At 42.4% G+C, this 18,343-nt stretch overlaps 1 pseudogene across 1 annotated transcript; it reads right to left on the bottom strand.

Annotated features, from left to right (window-relative positions):
- Positions 1-15,232: 15,232 nt before the first annotated feature.
- Positions 15,233-17,250, bottom strand: LOC309547986 (putative nuclease HARBI1; annotated as a pseudogene). The gene is made up of 3 exons: positions 17,227-17,250; positions 16,676-17,044; positions 15,233-16,024 (listed from the first exon to the last, which is right to left on the bottom strand). The product of its transcript is annotated as a putative nuclease HARBI1 (transcript).
- Positions 17,251-18,343: the final 1,093 nt, after the last annotated feature.

Consider the following 18,343-nt stretch of genomic DNA (forward strand, 5'->3'; position numbering starts at 1 on the left):
GATAAGGGTCGTCCCAGCGGCGGATTTGCCACGGGATCACCCTTACGTTGCGGCGGAAGAGGTGACCCCCCCCCCTTACCGGCAGCGGGGAAAACGATCCGGTCCCGGTGTTCTAAAATTTAGTCGGACCCATGAAAATTCCGGACCCTCATCACTTCCGGTGATGCTACGTCATAACCCAGCTGATGCGAGCCCAGGTGCGCATGCGCACAAGGCATTTTCAAGGTCCGATTAAATTCTAAGACTTACGAACAGCTGACTGAGCGGAGGAGGGGCTGAGGTGGGACGCACACACCGCCGCGTCATCGAGCAAGGAACATGTTGCAGAGCGGACTTAGAGGAGGCGGGAAGGAAGTGAATGAAATGAAAAAAAGAAATACTAAACATTTTTTATCATTACTATTTAGTATGAGTATTCACTTCCTTCCCGCCTCCTCTAAGTCCGCTCTGCAACATGTTCCTTGCTCGATGATGCGGCGGTGTTGTAACATTTTCCCGCGGCGGTGTATGCGTCCCACCTCAGCCCCTCCTGCTCTCAGTCAGCTGTGCGTAAGGCTTAGAATTTCATCGGACCTTCAAAATGTCTTGTGCGCATGCGCACTGGGGCTCGCAGCAGGGCTCGCAGCAGCTGGTGGTGACGGAGCGTCCCCAGAAGTGACCGGGGTCCGGAATTTTCACGGATATTCACTTCAAGTATCCAATCATGTGAAAAACAAATTCCTGATATCTTTGAATGCCCAATTATGTGTAGATGCTTTTTACATGATTGGATAAACTTCTCAACTCATTTAGTAAATCAGCCTCATGGACACAGATGTTATCAATTGCAGGAGATAACTTGTCACCTTGATTAGTGAATAAAAACTCCTAGGTGAAATAAACCTGGTACACTTAATACGTTTTTTTCCATTCAACACAAGAGATTTTAGTACAGCGATTTCCCCCACTGTGCACCCTGCACTGCACTGGGGACTGCACCCTGCCAGAACACACAGATCTAGGCCTGCAGCCATTGGCTGCCAGCATTGATTGGATGCCGATCACATAGTTTGTGAGACCGGCTGTACACACGGCCGAACGTCAGCCAGTTTCTACTGTACAGGGTCACTTTGGCCAGTATTTGGCCGGTGTGAACCCAGCGTTAAAAGCAGTGATGCATTTCTGTAAATTCAAGAGGAGCTCCAGTCATTTGTTGTTTATTAAAAGACAGCAGCTACAAAAACTGTAGTTGCTGTCCTTTAATAAACACATAATCACCTGTCCCAGGATCCAGCGATGTGCTCACTGGAGCCGTCCCTTCCCTCTGTCCTCACCCCCCCCCCCCCCAAAAGTGCCATTTAGTGAAGAGGAGGGGTGAAGGAGGTCTCAAAGCAGAACTTCCCTTTTTAGTGCTCCGCTTCGATGACTGTTCCCTGATGGAAGCCCAAATCTTTAGAAGTAATTTTTGATCCATTCTGGTGTTATCAGTTATCAGTTTTAAGAACTAGTCTTCCTTTTGATCAGCCTGTATTACACCTCCACACAACTACAGAACAAGTAATCATATGTGTAGAGTTGTTTACATTTTTCTATTTCTATAATTTTGTTCTGTTATCACTTCTTTTAAATTGTTTATTTTCTATTTCTTTCAACAAAAAGTATAGGGTGTATACATACACGCCCACCAAGAGATTAAAAAGCTTTAAAATATATGTATTTTTCCCTAAAAATTATCTGTTAGAAGTTTTTGTAAAAATAGGCAACATTGATTGGAGATTAAAGCGGAGCTCCACCCAAAAAGGGAAGCTCTGCTTGTTTGCTTCCTCCCCCTCTCCACTGCAGCATTTGGCACCTTTGGGGGGGGGGGGGCAGGTACCTGGTTTTGATGGGTACTCGGTCCCCAGAAGTTAGGCTCCCCCTTCTCCTTCCCCTAACACCGGGCCATTCACAAAGCGCAGCAAGCTTTGTGCATGCGCAGTAGGGAGCCGGCTGTAAAGCCTCAAGGCTTCACTGCCGGTTTCACTTACAAGAAATGGCAGCAGTGGCACCCGAGAGCCGACTGAAAAATCAGCTGGAGTGAGGACACCGCTGGATTTATGAACAGCTAAGTGTCCTAATATTAACAGTCAGCAGCTACAGTATTTGTAGCTGCTGACTTTTTACATTTTTTCTGAAGAAGCCTGGAGCTCCTCTTTAGGCACCTAGATGTATTTCAACCAAGCACGGTAAACTAATAGTTATAAATACTGTATATTTTCATTTAAAGCTTAAAGTGTTACTAAACCCAGGAGCCTGCATTCACTATATCTGTCCTCCCACAGTGCACAGAACATGGAAATGTCATTATTTTAGTAAATATAAACGGCTAATTACCTTTTCTCATTACCAGTATATAGCATTCTTATGATTTCTATCAGTGTCCTGTGAAAGCTTGTAGGATGATTTTTCATTCTCCTCTGACTGTCCTATGAAGCTGCATGAACCCTGACCTTTTGTCTGGACAGTGCTGATTGGCTGTGTGCTGATCACATGCAACCTCCCAAGAAAAAAAACTCTCTAGCAATTCACACACCAAACTGAGCATGTAAAAAGTGCCTCAAGGCTATTTACTGCCAGGAGATAGATTGGGGACAGTGGAAGAAGGAGAGCAGAAGACGGGATCACGCAGCCTTTTTACACAATGCAGAGGATTATACTCCTAGGTTCTACAGTGAGTATAACAAGCATGCTTTACTGAATATAATTCTGACACAGAATTGTTGTAATAGTGACTTATTCCTTGTTGAGACCTATTCCTGGCCTGTATAAGCAGATACAATCACCGCGGACAATTGTTTTTAGATAGCTGAACTCACGAGACACCGTTTCTTTCCATCCACGTAGGTTTTATTGCAAGCAGTAGTTATAGCAGACTATAAAATGTGGCAGATGGATGAAGATGGTATTTGCAGGTCAAAACATGGTAATGTGTTCCCGGATGCGAGCAGATTGTATAAAGGCCTAGGCAGATGTGGCCATCTCATTACCACAACTATGCATTATATTATATCTTACATATTGGTGTACCAGCACAAATATACACACTGAATTTACTGTTGTAGGTTTAGTAACACTTTAACTGCAGGCAAACAGCTAAATGCACAGATGAAAAACATAAGGCAGTTAGTTTAACTGATGAAGGGCAGGAGATTTGATTTTTCTCTTCTGGAGTTAAGTAATACTTAGAGGTCTAGTCCCTCCCCAAAGTCTGTGACTGGACAGTGAAGAATAGGCAGCAGATTGATGAACTCGTCATTCTGTCACTCTGCTCTCTCCTGCTATCACTACACTCCATGTAGGGCACACCCACACAAGAGATTGGCTACCAGTCCTGCCTCGCCCTCTACCAGTCTGTGCTCTGCTGTATAAGGGATTACAAGAAGCTGATACCAAGCCAAATTTAGGTACTTGCACTGTTTGCATTTAAAATTAAAATACATGTAATGATGTATAAAAGCTGAACGCTAAGCATATATACAAGTTATTGCAGCTCTGTAATCATTAATAGATCGATAAATTAACTTTTTAAATGCAAGCAATGTGAGTACCAGTTCCTTACTTCCCCCCATACAGCAAGGCTGGAGTGTGAGAGGAAGAAGCAGCACAAGAAGCCAATCAAATCATGTGCTGGCAAGAAGCATTCTGATAGGAAGAGAAAGCAAAGTGGTAGAGAGATTAGCTGCTTTGTCTTCACTGTCCAGTGTTGGACTAGGTCAGGGCGAGGATGACCTGGGCTTAGAGGAAATCAGTTGAATGATGAACAAAATGTGCATACAGGATATTCAATATAAAAAAAAATCTAATCTAATATAGCACAGGATATTTTAATCTCTACTGTACCAGATACGTATGTTCTGGGTCGCTGACTGTAGCGCATTCCATACTTGCATTACTAAGCTGTACTAAGTTACTTTAATAATGGGAAATGCCCTTGGCCTTTTTATACAAGCAATTATCAAATATATACAAAGAGATTCCCGATCAGACTTGTCAGCTCCACTAATTATTTGTTCCCGAAATCCAGTGGAAATATGATAGAGCCATCACCCAGACAGTGGTCTTTTCACGTTTCACTTCTGTTGGTGGTCTGATGTATCCAAGAAAGAAAACAGGATCTAGGAGCAGCGGAGCAGAGTTCTGGGCACTCTTTCAACTGTTTGTTTTACTTTAGACTTAAAGTATGAAAAGCTGAAAATACTAAAGACACTGAAAATAAACCTGGTGAACAACAAACAATATGGGGGGATCAGATTCCAACAACAAAGCCAAGCACAGGGATTAATGTCCATCATTTTCTAACCTCAACAATCCACAGCTGAATACTCAAGAGGAACAGAACACCAAAAGCAAAGCAATTTGTTTGTTAATAATATTAAAAACATGGATACAACCCTTAGCCTCTGGATGCGAGGATGCTACTGTTTCACTCAAACACTATATTACTTGCACGCCACCTACAAGACTTGCTGCAAACATTTCCCTGGTGATTTAACAAAGTCAACTTTTGAATGAGGTTTCATGATAAATAGAGATGAAATATGCTGCATTATCAATACACTTATTTTCTTTCTTTAGTTATTAAAGTTTTTTTACTTCCCCATTTCTGCTCATAAAAATGTTACCCTTTTTCCTGGAGCTGCTGCTTATGCTATTAGACCCAGGCAACAGCAGTTCAAACAAGAAAGGTTCTCCTTATCTCCTCCTCTTGCTTGGTCCCATGACACCAACAACTCAGTATTTATTTCTGAAATACCTGGTTTGGCTGTTGAGTCAGTTTCACAGATGTGGAGAGATCTGTACTGGAGGACAGCTGTACAATGGGATAGAAAATGGTACTGGGGGGGAGGGGGGATAGATCTGTACTGGGGGAACTGTACTTTGGGTTTGAGATTTGTACTGGGGGCAGGGCTAGCGCTACCAGTAAGGGGATCTAGGCAGCCGCCTAGGGCGCAACTTAGGAGGGGGCGCCGGCGGAGCCCGACCCGAGGTAAATGACTTACCATAAGTCACTGAATGGGTTTTAACCAGTGGCAGCCAGCCCATCCATTAGGGGCACAGGGGCGCCGCCCCCCCCCCCCCATACATGCGTCTGGCCCTCTAATCTACATGCAGGGCTCCGGATGCATGGATTCCAATAAGATGTTTTTTTTTAAGCACTTGATTAGAGCCATATGTTTTATTAGGCATCAAAGAAGGGTGGGCTCGGGGGGCAGAGCACTGCGCCCCGAGCCCACCCAGTTGTGTGACAATAGCGAATTAATATTTGCCATTGCCACACTGATTCTCCTCCCGGTCAATCAGGAAGCGGGTCCTGAGACCCGGGTTCATCTGCTGGCCAGGTCCATCTGCTGCCCCCCCGACCGATGGAGCACTAGCCGCCACTGGTTTTAACCCCTTCAGCAACTTGGGATGGAGGATGGGAGAGCATATGGGGAGGGGCGGAAATTTTTATTTTGCCTAGGGCGGCAAAAATCCTTGCACCGGCCCTGACTGGGGGGACGATTTATACTGGGTAGGGGATCTGTACTGCAGAGGGGATCTGCACTTGGGGAAAAATCTCTACAGGAGGGAAGAGAGTGTGTACTAAAGGTTTATATGTATGTGTTAGACACCTGCCTGTGGCACAGCAAATAATATTTTGATTGTTTTTGGGTGGAAGGACTTTCATAAAAGAGTAGGTTCAAGTTTTTAGGCCCCACCCATTGTTAGCACAATTTTGCCACACTGACAATTTACTGTGACGCTTAACTGTTTTTTTCTTGGTTCCCATGGCTAAACTCCCCCTGGAAAAATGATCTACGACCCTGATTATTAGTTGGGATGTTCAGGAAGGGACAGAAACAAAGTGATGGACACAAATCTTTAGTCACTGTGAGGAAGTCAAATCCTTTATTTTTTTGCCACTGATATTGGTATTAAAGAGGAACTTCACTCTTATAAAAAAAATACAGGAAATGATAATACAAAATACAAGAAAGGCACCCATAGAAATATTTGGTAATGGCAATTAACAAATTGATACTTGTAGATAAATGAAAGCATTTTATTCTTTGCATACCTTATTTTTCTATTCCTCCCCATTCTTCTTACAGAGGTCATTATTACAAGGGCAGATCAATCTATCTCCCTTTTCTTCCTGGAGCTCTAGATCTGCCCCCTAGAACATGTGACAGGAACTTCCCAGGATGCATCTGTGAGGCCATGGTTTTATCACCAGTGCCTCACTCAACCAGGAAGTGGAAAAACAGTAATTGTAAGCAAAAGCAAAAAATATTTGTTTAACTAGAATGTAGGGTGATTCATATCAGGATGCAGAGCTGTATGCTAATTTGATTTTAAGTAAAAGGGAGAGAAATGTGGACTTTAAATGCTCACTGGCTGTTTCCACTTATCACCTGACACAAGTTTGTTTGCTCATTAAGTCCATTAAACATTTTGGCATGTGCACGCTTATTCACTTAGGATGTAGCACTTTCACACCAAGTAGGTAAAAAGGTTTGCCAGTGCCACAATTTCATTCACATTTGCAGATCTGCCATGGGCAGAAGAGTCTCGTAAATGTGCCAGTGTCGGTCTAGTATGCTATAAATGGTTAGCAAATATCTCACTATGCATTGTGATTTACCTGAGTTTTTTTTAATAAAATGTGCCTCTTTTGGTGTCTTTTCCTTTTTATTAATGACTGGTCCAGAGGATGCAGAGGTCTTCAGCTTTCATTGGTCCTTCTTGATTTATGAATGAGTGTCATCCAGGCTGAGTTGGGATAGTCTATCTATGGTCTGCATTGCTCTGCATTGTATGCATATTTGCTCTCTTGTTTTTTTCCATGTCATTTATGGGAAACTGAATGCTGTGAACTGTATCCCCAAATGGGAAGGTTACCGTACGGGTTCAGATAAATGTGCTCACTTAGGTATGTTAGGTTCGGGTGAGCTTTATTATCTACTGTTAGTTTGGGGGCCAGGATGGGGGAGAGCGATATGCCATGGAGCTCCTGCTGTTTATATTGGTGATCCTTCCATGTTCAGTCTGCTTGTGTAGCAGCGGGCAGGAGCCAGGAGGTGCAGGAGACCTGTACTGTGCTGTTATTTTGACAGCAATGTAAGAGGCAAATGGGGGCAATGTGCGGAACATAAATGTGCTATGAGGACACAGATATGCAGGAGATTTTGATGGGCACACAGATGGGTTTGGGGGAATTTTGATGGGGGGACACAGATATGGGGAAGACTCTGATAGGGACACAGATATGGGGAAAACTCTGATGGGGGACACAGATGTGGGGGAGACTCTGATGGGGACACAGATGTGGGGGAAACTCTGATAGGGGACACAGATGTGGGGGAGACTCTGATGGGGACACAGATGTATGGAAAGGCTCTGATGGGGACACAGATGTGGAGAAAGCTCTGATGGGGACACAAATGTGCAAAAAGGCTCCGATGGGGACACAGATGTGCAAGGAGACTCTGATGGGGACACAGATGTGTGGAGGACTCTGATCAGGGCACAAACGTGCAAGGAGACTCTGATGGGGACACAAATGTGTGGAAGTCTTTGATGGAGACACAGATGTGCATAAATGCTCTGATGGGGACACAAATGTGCATAAATGCTCTGATAGGGACACAGATGGGCAAAAAGGCTTTAAAGGGGACACAGATGTGCAAGTAGACTTTAATGGGGAGACAAATGTGTGGGAGTCTTTGATGGAGAAACAGATGTGCAGAAAGGCTCTGATGGAGACACAGATTTGTGAAAAATTCTGATGGGGACACAGATGTGCAAGGAGGCTCTGATGGGGAAACAGATGGGTAGAAGGCTCTGATGGGGACACAGATGTGCAGAAAGGCTCTAATGGGGACACAGATGTGCGGAAAGGCTCCGTGGGCGCGACACAGATGTGTGGAAAGGCTCTTATGGTGACACAGATGGGTAGAAAGGCCCTGATGGGGACACATATATGAAAGGAGGCTCTGATGGGGACACAGATGTGCGGAATGGCTCTGATAGGGACACAGATGTGCAAGGCAACTCTGGTGGGGACACAGCTGTGCAAGGAGACTCTGATGGGGACACAAATGTGAGGGAGACTCTGATGGGGACACAGATGTGTGGAAAGGCTCTGATGGGGACACAGATGTGGAGAAAGCTCTGATGGGGACACAAATGTGCAAAAAGGCTCCGATGGGGACACAGATGTGCAAGGAGACTCTGATGGGGATACATGTGTGGAAGACTCTGATCAGGGCACAAATGTGCAAGTAGACTCTGATGGGGACACAAATGTGTGGAAGTCTTTGATGGAGACACAGATGTGCAGAAAGGCTCTGATGGGGACACAGATGTGCATATATGCTCTGATGGGGACACAAATGTTAATAAATGCTCTGATGGGGAAATAGATGTGCAAAAAGGCTCTGATGGGGACACAGATGTGCATAAATGCTCTGATGGGGACACAAATGTGCAAAAAGGCTCTGAAGGGGACACATATGTGCAAGTAGACTTTAATGGGGAGACAAATGTACATAAATGCTCTGATGGGGACACAGATGTGCAAAAAGGCTCTGAAGGGGACACAGATGTGCAAAAAGGCTCTGAAGGGGACACATATGTGCAAGATGACTTTAATGGGGAGACAAATGTGTGGGAGTCTTTGATGGAGAAACAGATGTGCAGAAAGGCTCTGATGGAGACACAGATGTGTGAAAAATCCTGATGGGGACACAGATGTGCAAAGAGGCTCTGATGGGGAAACAGATGGGAGGAAGGCTCTGATGGGGAGGGACACAGATGTGCAGAAAGGCTCTAATGGGCACACAGATGTGCGGAAAGACTCTGATGGCGACACCGATGTGTGGAAAGGCTCTTATGGTGACACAGATGGGTAGAAAGGCCCTGATGGGGACACATATGTGCAAGGAGGCTCTGATTGGGACACAGATGTGCGGAATGGCTCTGATAGGGACACAAATGTGCAAGGCAACTCTGGTGGGGACACAGCTGTGCAAGGAGACTCTGATGGGGACACATATGTGAGGGAGACTCTGATAGGGACACAGATGTGAGGGAGACTCCAAGAGGACACCGGTGTGGGGTAACTCTAATGGACAAACATATGTTAGGGGAAGGGTTTGATGGGGGCTTGGATGTGAGGGAAGGCTGTGATTGGGACACAGATATGTGGGGAGGTTCTTATGGGGACACAGATGTGCAGGAAGGCTCTAATGAAAACATAGATTTGTGGGGAGACACATTAATTCATTTATAAATAACAGATTTTTTCAGTCCACGAATATGTGTAAAATTTGCGATGTGGCCCTCCTAATAAGCTCATCTTTTAATAGCTCATGTTTTAATAGTAGTTACATATAGTTGAGTGTTTTACTATAGTATAAATAATGCATGCTGACACAAGCTAATTTTACTTTAGCTAATGCAGAAATTAGATAGCCCTGTCAAATTATTATGAACAAAATGCACCACCAATAATAGCCAATAGGCAGAGGCAGTATCTTTGCCAGGATGGCGAGGTAACACCAACATTGTATACATAAGAATTTGAGAAGAAAATCTGCTTGTCCTGAAGAAGCCAGCAAAAACTAGGCACAATGAACATTTGTTTAATGCTTTGATCACCTAAATTTATTTAGTTTGTATTTTTGTATGCTAGGCTAACTGAAGGCCCGTACACACCATAAGAAATTCTGAAGGGAAATTTCGTCCGACGACCGATCTGCCGATTTGCGGCTTGTTAGTATGGTGCTTCCGACAGCCGACTCCAACTTTTCGGCCGAAAAAATCCTGGTGTGCAGGCTATATAATTTTTGTCGTCGGTCAACACAACGTCCGATTTTCGTGCAGTCAGTACAGAATTCTTCAGACAAAAATCTAAAATCTGAACACGTATGATCGGAAGCAAATAACGACCCGGAAGAATTTTTGTACGAAAACTAACCATTGTATCAAGAAAGAACTTTCGTCTCACGGCAGGCAAATAAGTATTTGAAATGCCGTGCACATGCTCATCTTGGCTAATGTGAGAAGAAGGAAGCTCATAATTGTATACTTTATAATTAAAGAGGCGTGTGTTCTGTTATGATGATGATAATGATTTGGCTATTCTGTATGTTGCATGTTGTTTTTTTATAATGTTAACTCTACACCATTCTCAATTGTTTATGAATGGAAAATAACTATTGATGTGTCCCTTTATTAATTTTTTCATTGATGTATAATACATATATTGCTGCCTACTCCCAATATGCTCAATTTTTTTTAAATAAAGATAGGCAAGTAGTTTATTAACCATTTTATTTACTTTTTAAATAAATATATCCAAACATAAACATAGAGATACTCTCATTTGTAAAAATAGAACAGAAAAAAAGGGCATTCCCTGCTCAAATAAACTTAGAAATAAATAATAATCTTTAACAGAAAAAACACATTATAAATTCAAATCATTTATAATTGTGAATAACTATAGTCATGTGCCCATGGGAGTAGGTGGGGATCGGGTGCATATTGCCACTGACTGCCATGTGGCTGTGGTGGCTGTGGTGGAGGTGGCTGGTAGTCTGATAGGTGTGTGTGTCTGTGGATTTCTCCTCGGACACCTTTATTCAGCACCTGCAGTAAGAGGACCTCTGCCATTTGGCGTTGTTCCTCTGTCATCAGCCGTAATTTATTGGCTGTGAGAAAGTCAAATGAGTCAGCTTCATCTGGCTTTCTTTGCAGGGCCATAGAGGCCTGGCTTAAGAAGGAAGCAGTGGCTTCCTCCAAGTTTTTTTTTTTTTTTCTTCTCTTTTCAGGAGGTGTTCTTCCTGACTGCTCTGATGACGCCTGGCTTCCACTTGGCTCCTCCACATTGACACTTTCCTGTCTGAAATTAGTAAATTATTATAATGTTATAGTGTATATAAAATGTCACGTTTGTTTGATACTTTTAACCAAATAACAGACTTTACATTAAGGGTAAATTATTGCCTTGAGAATATTTCTTTAGCATCATTATCTTTATTGCAGACAATATATTGTTAAATGCTATACCTGTGTCAAGGTTGGCTCCTATACATCTTCCTCCTGGGTTTCAGCACATGAGCCCTCTGCCGCAGTGGAAGGGAGAGTAGAGAGGGATGGCCTGGATTCTGACTGTTCTGTCAGGAAGCGCAGGCTCTTGAAGTACCAGAGCCTTGGTACATATATATCGTCAGCAGCAGCTCCTGACCTTTCAGAATCCCTGATTTTGTTCAGCTCCTTTTTAAAGGTGCTGCGCAGATTTGATATTTTGTTTCTGACATAATGAATGTCAGCATTGGGGCAGAATGGCTTACACAAATCTGCCAATTTTTGCAGAGCATAATTTCTAATTTGTTTATTAGAGTAATCCTTACTCTTCACCCTCCATAAACATGGCAACTGTCTGTATTCCTCAACCATTATTTATGCCTGCAAGACACAACACAACACAAAACATAGTCAAAGATCATGTATTTTTTCACATAAGTTAGGCCCCAATATAAGCTGTATAGGGCACAAAACACCCGTGCTCGAATCTAAAGTTGTACCTTTGTTTGCTCAGATGATTCGTGGTTCGCCGATCGATCGTGTTCCTGTGACAGATCTGTCCGATGGCGAATCGTCAAGCGAACGATCTGGCGGCCTTTAAATACAGCGTATGCGTCCACTCCACCTCCAGTGGCGTGCTGACGCAGGGGCGTGAACGTGCCGAATATTAAGCTGCATTCGACACACAGACACGTGAGTCGCTGGAAGATTCGTGGAGGAGATGGCAGAATTGGGGAGTTGCAGTCAAGGCCGCAGTGGTTGGGCTCAGAAAAAAACCAAAGCCACACCTATTAGCAAGGGTGAGATGGTTGAGATGGTGGCCATACTGGAGAAAAACGATTATGATGGCAGGCTGGAGAATTATGAAATGCCCAACTCCAGAAAAGACAGAATTCTTGAGAAGGTAATTTCATCTCTCAAAACTATTTATGGTGTGGATAGTTTGAAGGACCAAATCCGAAAAAGATGGTCAGATCTAAAACATCGGGAACAAGAACAGCTAGGTCACATCCATCATATCCTGAAAAGAAGTAAGCAATAGCTGTGTTTAAGCAATATGTATTGGGTATATTTGGTGTATGTTCTATAGAAATGTATAGATACTAATGTCTATGAAAACTTTACTTAATAATTGAAATTGTCATGTATGTATTTTATTGATATATTTATGATTTATTTGTATATTACATGAAAGGACAGGAATCCACAATAAACTATATATGCATATTATTGCAAAGAAATTTCTTTACAAACTCATATTTGCTCCATATTGTATTTTTCACCTTTAAATAGGGAAAAAAAGAAAAATGAAAATAAAACAAAGACAACATATAAGGAGAAGGGAATCTACCATGCCTTCTCCATCCACTTTGGATGAAAACAATGAAGAAATGGTCCCTGATGCAATGGCACACTCTTAAAAAAAGGTAATTGTTTCCTATGTTCAGTAAATCATTAATGTCCCAACTTTTTAGGAGGTAACCATGTACATGTCAGAATATTTTATGTGAAAACAGCTGTCAAGCAGTGCACCATGTCATAGCAAAATCCACACGCCCCCCCCCCCCCCCCCCACCTGTGAATTTTCTGACATGCCACGTTTTTATTATGTAGAAAAAGATCAACCAAAAGACAGTGTGAACACTATGGAGGAAAGCAATGTGGCAAGTGGTCCAGAGTGCAGCATGGTGGAGTCAAGTGTTGAGCAAATCAGCTTACAACCACAGCAACATCAAGGTTGGTAGCCACATAATGTTTAGAAATGGGAGCCGAAAAAGATGTGAGTTTGGGATGATTATTTAACCTACTATTGTTGTATTTCAGACAAAATGGACATTCCAGAAGTCCCTGAAGTTCCCTCATTTGAGCCATGGGATCGGTCACCTACAGCCGGATCAGATCTGGAATTATTTGGTCCAAGATCCCCTGCCATGATTCGGAGTGAGTCTCCAAAATAAAAACCAAACAGAAACAAGTGTTGTTGAGCCTGTTTTGTGCCCAAGTAAGTATTATTCTAATGTTGGTTCTAGTGTATTAGTATTTTTGTGTATTTGATTTAATGCTTAAAAGGAACTACCTGTTTGCTACATTAGCAAGGTGTGAAACCATACAGTGCTAATGTACATAGTATAAAGTGCATTACCTTTGGGGAGGAAGAGGTGTAGTGAGCTGTTTGTGTCAACAGGTGTAATTGTTTATGAGCCACAGACACCAGTGCAAAGAGAACATAATGTTTGCACTGTACTTTCATAGTAGTATAGGTGTCATAAGGGCAAGCAGGTTACACACAACAATGCACAGGGTAGGGTACTAACTATTAATTAGTTTATGATGAACTTGACCCCAAATGTTTAGATATTATGACCTCATCTATTTGCTTGTCATTTACTTACTATATATTATTTTTTTTATTAACAGGTCATGTTATTCCTAGTTGTACAATTGCTAGGATGACTGTTGATGCTTTGCAGTGTTGCTCATGTTGTGGAAATGCGAAATAGGTATGCCACGACACTCAGAACTGGAAAAAATAAAAGAGGCTGCTACAGCTTTACAATGCAAAATGCGTGACTTTGTTGACCTGCTAGCAAAATTGTAAGGTTACTTTTTTAAAAATTTTTTTGTTATTTGGGATATTTTTGCTTTTCCCAATGTTCTTTAAACATTTTATGGCCTATTTTTTGGCCAATAACTGATCATGTGCAAGAGTTGTCCCAAAGTTTTGTACATTTTTATACAATTTTATACATTTATATTCTGCATATGATAACGTTTTACAAGTACTAAATAAGAAGACTTGAAGAACTGTTTTTATAAAGTTTTTTTACATGTCTACTGAACAAAGTTCCCTGAAATTAGAAGCAATCTAGATGTTCTCACCAAAGAGAGTCTGGTGTTTAAGCACTTTACAACACCCTAACCCTTACCCTAACCCTAACCCTTACCCTAAACCTGTGAATGTGTGTTAATAAAAAAATTTTCCACTCAACAATGTGTGTTATAATATTTCTTTGCCTTGCCGTGGGGGGGGGGGGGGGTGGCAGGTCAAAAGTTGTGTAAGGTGGCACAAAATGTATGATGGCTGTCCTGTTCACATCATTGAATGGTAATGAAAGCATTTTAGTTTGTGTGTATAATTATCAGCCTGCCAGAATGAGTGTTCCTTCTGGACCAGTGGCCATCTAACAAGTGATATTCACTAGTACACTGAGTGCACAATGATATCTGTCGACTGAGTGGCAATCAGTCTACACATATCCAGGTTCTATTTAAGGACTAGCACTCATAGGATTGTATATGTCAGTGTGATAGGTACTAGCACTCAGTGTACTGAGATCAGTGTAATATATAGTGAATCACAGCTTCGTTTGTTCATTTCCTTTTAGATTACCAATATATAACACTTATATCTCTACACTGAGCGAGTTTCACATAACACTGACATCTCCTTACATTGATGGGCAGTGAGAAGGATGTCAGAAATTAACACAACATAACAGGTGGAGCTAAGTTGTTATTACACTAATGGGTTAATAAAAAATCACAAACAATGTATAGGGACCTTCTGGCCAATGACCACCAATGTAAGGTGACATTGGGTGGACCTTGGGTGTGACCTACTTTACTATGTGTGAGGGCTTACCTAATTTACCTGGGGGGCTGAAGGCCCTGGTCTTTTGGCCACCTAGCAATGCCCCAGAAATTTGAAATTTCATATTTGGCATATTAAATTGTATAAAAATTATATTAATCAAGATACTTGACATATGGACCCAAATGCACATGTTTCTCGAAAATTTTGGATTTTCTTTAGTGAAACATGTGGTTTAAAAAAAAATTACGATATAGTGACCTCGTGAATAAGTTAAGGTCTAATTTCACTATTGGAGCAAGTGGTAAACCAAACACACATGGTAAAAATCAAATTTTAAAAGCTGGGGAGAGACAACAGTAGATAAACACACTGATGAATGTATTAACCCTCAAAAAGTCACACATATATAACACCAGATGAACCAAAAACATGTTGATTTTGGCATGTACCCAAAATATTCAAATACACACTCTTGAATAAATGCAAACATTTTTATTTGCACAAATAATAAAATATTTATACAAATTAGACTGTATTGGGCAGGAATTACTGCCAAGAAACGGCCCATCTGCCAACAAAATAGTCGACATATTGTTGTCTAAGATCACGGGCACTTCTGGAGGCCAAGCCAGAACGGGCTACTTCCATTGGTGTCATTGGTTCGACAGGCCCACGTGCTTCAGCCTCTACACTAGGCCCTGGCATGGCAGGGTCACTCTCAATTGGCTGAGAGCTTACATATGTCTCTGCATGCCTGCGCAAAAAATTATGCAAGATGCAGCAGCAGAGGACCACATGATTGATTTTGTATAATGCCAGATGGATGGAGCTAAGGAAAAGTCTAAATCTATTTGACATAATCCCAAAGGCATTCTCCACCACTCTTCTAGCACGGGATAGCCAGTAATTGAAAATCCTTTGCTCGGGGGTGAGGTTTCTCAGAGGGAATGGCTTCAAAAGATGTTCCCCAAGAGCAAAGGCATCATCAGCCACGAAAACGAAATTGAGACCCTCAATTGTTTGCTCCCTGGATGGCAAGTTGAGAGTGCCATTTTGTAGCCGCTGAGCAAACTCAGTTTGGTCAATGACTCCCTCATCAGAATTGCGGCCATTCTTTCCAATGTCCAAAAAAACTCATAATTAGCATTGACAATTGCAAGCATTACAATGCTAAAAAAAACCTTTATAATTATAATAATTATAATAATAGGATCCCGAATTAGGTGGTGGGACGATGCGGACGTGCTTGCCATCAATAGCACCCCCACAATTCGGAAAATCCCACTGCTCCTGGAATTGCCCAGCAACTTTCTGCCACTGCTCTGCGTTGGTCGGAAACTGTTGGAAAATAATTAAAAAACAATTAGTGCTTGTGCACATCACATTATTACACACACAGTTGGCACAGAAATGCTTATGCAACTTTAAGATAAGAACAACATGAAGGGAATCTTTAGCATTTTGGGGTATGACATCTACATACATTTAATTTTCGCCTCCTAATGTCATAATATTGTAATTCACCAGTTACAGCATTTGTATATGCTCACTTTTACATTTAGCATGGGTGGGTGGGTAAAACTATGCTTTTAAACATCATTAAGGGCTTGTGCCCACTGAACCTTTTTACATCAGAAAATAAACATACACAATCATAGGTTTAACTGGATAGACTGATGTCTTTTATAAACCTCATAAACTATGTAAAAATAAATTTCAAAAGGAATAATGAGTTCTGGGAAAGTCCGAAAATTGCACAGATACAATATACTGTTAACAGGCTATGCGTTTAGGGACACATAGGAGAGGATGCTGGTTACTGGGTAATTTTAAAAATGCTTAGGAAAATATATAGCTTTACTACTATGTGCATGAGGCCAGAGGGCAGTTACAAAATAATGACATCTGTATTTGATGTACATTCAAAATAAACTAAATTAGGTTGACATGACAAATGCATTGAATGTAATATAAAAATAAGAAACATACCTTGATATAGTCCTTCTGCAAGACTTTAATGATAGCAGAGCAGGTCTCAGGGATGATGACTCCAAGAGCTTGGGGGGAGATACCTGTGGTGAACTTGAGATCCTGCAGGCTTCTCCCTGTTGCAAGATATCTCAATGTTGCAATCAGCCTTTTCTCAGTCAGGAGTAATTGCAACCCGCATACATGTATCCTGCTTCCGAATATAGGGGAAACCAAGGCAAGAAGACGGTGAAAACATGGATCCATCATCCTCAAATAATTCCTGAAGTCATCAGGATTATTTTCCTGTAGCTCCCACAACAAGGACACGTGGGAAAATTGCTCACGGTTAAGCAACCAATTTTTGGTCCAGGAGGTCCTCTTTTTCTTCTTCTTGCAAAGAACTCGGCTTAGAGCAATTACTCCCAGCCCAACAACAGCAAGAGTAGAATCCTCGGTCATCATAATTGGTTCTCGAACGATGTCTCGGAATATAGCGAAATGTCGTTTACCAAACAAATGCTACCGAAATCAGCGCGAGATGCCCAGAAGGGTCACGGCCAAAAACTCACTTCCTCTTTTGTAGCGTTGGACATAGTTACGTCATCTTTTGTCGGACGAAAAAATTTGTGTGCAGTCTAGAGCACATTCCAACCAATGGACACGCACTCTGGACAAAAGACGGATGACCGGTTGGCGGAAATTCGTAGTGTGTGTAAAGGGCTTGAGGCTTGTGTCTGAAGAAATAGGAAGAGATAGTCTGGCTGATGCACACCTGGCCTGAGTGGATAGCAGGTAAAAGCAGCCTCAGCTCGATCCATCCAGGCCCTGCCCCCAACATATTTTTGTAACCATCTCCTCCTGTACCATGATCGCAGTCTCTGACCATCTCCTGTACCATGTCCGCAGTCTCTGACCACCTCTTGTACCATGTCCGCAGTCTCTGACCACCTCCTGTACCATATCCACAGTCTCTGACCATTTCTTGTATCATATCTGCAGTCTCTGACTCTCTCCTGTACCATGTCCGCAGTCTCTGAGCATCTCCTTTACCATGTCCACAGTCTCTGACCATCTCCTGTACCATGTACACAGTCTCCGACCATCTCCTGTACCATGTCTTCAGCCTCTAACTATCTCTTGTACCATGTCCATAGTCTCTGACCATCTCCTGTACCATGATTCAGCCTCTAACTATCTCTTGTACCACCATATCCGCTGTCTCTGACCATCTCCTGTATCATGTCTGCAGTCTCTGACTCTCTCCTGTACCATATCCACAGTCTCTGACCATCTCCTGTACCATGTCTTCAGCCTCTAACTATCTCTTGTATCATATCCGCAACCTCTGACCATCTCTTGTCCTTTATAATGTCTGCAATCTCTGAGGGGGAGTCTGGAGAAGAGTCAAGAGTGAGAGCGCTGCAGGTATGGGGGTCACGGGAGAAGTCAGACGTGTGTGAACTGTGGAGAGGAGACTATAGGATAAAACCAGAGCCGCCAACCTGGTGCCGTCTGACTGAGCCCTGCAGGGTGCACCTGAGAGGAGGTCAGTGACAGCACCACCTGGTCAGTCTAATGGGGGGGTCACTGATGTAAGGGGGCAGTGAATACAATAATGTAGGGGGCACTGATATAAATGTCTCCCCTATATTAGTAATCCCCCTCCTTACCCTAGTGTATTCACTT

This window comes from Pelophylax lessonae (genome assembly GCF_965119305.1).
Source record: "Pelophylax lessonae genome assembly, chromosome: 2".
Lineage (NCBI taxonomy): Eukaryota > Metazoa > Chordata > Amphibia > Anura > Ranidae > Pelophylax > Pelophylax lessonae.